The sequence below is a fragment of the Crocodylus porosus genome, unplaced genomic scaffold (genome assembly GCF_001723895.1).
Source record: "Crocodylus porosus isolate Cpor-Errol unplaced genomic scaffold, CroPor_comp1, whole genome shotgun sequence".
NCBI lineage: Eukaryota > Metazoa > Chordata > Crocodylia > Crocodylidae > Crocodylus > Crocodylus porosus.
The window spans coordinates 3,146,552-3,147,121 of NW_017728940.1; the positions used below are offsets into that span (position 1 = coordinate 3,146,552).

Genomic DNA, 570 nt, shown 5'->3' on the forward strand with positions numbered 1-570 from the left:
CCGCCGCCGCCGCTCGGTTACCTCAGCGCCGCGCGCGGCCGCCATGATCGGCGCCTGCCCTTCCCCGCGCGACACACCTCCCCACGCCGCGCGCATGCTCGCCCCGCGCCCCGCTGCTGATTGGCTGGGGCGGCGCGCGCCTCCCGCCGGCTTTGTGGCGCGCGCCGCCTCTTCCCATTGGCCGAGGCGAGGCCGGGGGCGGAGCCTGCGGGGCTGTTCCTGGGCGCGCTGCGCTGCGGGCGGGCGTGCAAAGCGACGCGACGCCGGGCGGGGCGGGCGCGGTGCAATGCCGGGGAGTGCGGCGTTGCACGCAGCTGGCGCGGCTTTGCTGCCGCTGCCTCTCCCCGTTGCAAGCCCACCCCCGGCCTAGTGCGAACGCCTCGGATCGGTTGCATTCCCCCTCCCTCTGCTTTGTAAACGCGCCCCCTCCGGCAGCCGCAGCCCCACCGTGCCGGTCAGCCCGTTCGCCGGGCCCGCCTCGGTGTCCTCCCCCTGCTCCAACCGCGGCCCCGCGGGCTGGGGGCTGCAAAGATGCCCGGAGGAGGCTGCCCCCCCGTATAGTCCCCCCAG

The 570-nt window shown here is 76.7% G+C and overlaps 1 protein-coding gene across 1 annotated transcript in view; it reads right to left on the minus strand.

The window, feature by feature from the left end:
• PDIK1L (PDLIM1 interacting kinase 1 like) overlaps nucleotides 1-73 on the minus strand; it is an 8,816-nt gene extending 8,743 nt beyond the window's left edge. The window contains exon 1 of the mRNA XM_019548014.1: nucleotides 22-73. The gene's annotated coding sequence lies outside the window, so the exon portion shown is untranslated. The remainder of the gene's footprint in view (nucleotides 1-21) is intronic.
• Between the last annotated feature and the right edge of the window lie 497 nt (nucleotides 74-570).